We start from the raw sequence: 626 nt of genomic DNA on the forward strand, positions 1-626 counted from the left end.
AGATGTATTAAAAACAAATGCTACTCATGAGGCGTCTCTGTACTGCTTTGAGATTATTTTTTACCCAAATTATTCGATTAAAGGCGATTAAAGGGCAGAATAGTGAATTTTTTCTAACTTGGAGGCGGGGTAGGAACCCGAAGTCTTTGTCTCAGCGAAAGAACAAGGTCGGTTCCGGAAACTAAATAGAAAATGGTTTGAAGTGAGGGGGCCCGTTTTTAAAATGCAGTAGTCGACCGAGTACGCTGCACCCTACTTTAAATGACGAGCCCAAACTGAGGCGCTGGGCCGCTGGGGTGACGCCTCCGCCGCTCGAACTGACGCGCTCCAGAATACGATGCCAGAGTGCCAGGAATTATACCACCAAGGAACGGGTACTAACCGGGACGTTAAATCGAGAATTGTAACGTAAATTTCGCTCCCTTTGCTATACGCCACTGCTCGGTTACCTTGGTGGTATAATTGACGCCGTTTGGGTCCAAGGTACTCTGAGGGTGCCACAACACGGTGCCAGATTTCCAAGAATCATACCACCAAGGAACGGGTACTTTACAGGATGTTGAAACGAGAATTTTCACGTAAATATCGTCTCCCTTTGCTACGCTACACACCACTGCTCGGTCACA

This window comes from Frankliniella occidentalis, unplaced genomic scaffold (genome assembly GCF_000697945.3).
Source record: "Frankliniella occidentalis isolate FOCC.00 unplaced genomic scaffold, Focc_3.1 Scaffold65, whole genome shotgun sequence".
Lineage (NCBI taxonomy): Eukaryota > Metazoa > Arthropoda > Insecta > Thysanoptera > Thripidae > Frankliniella > Frankliniella occidentalis.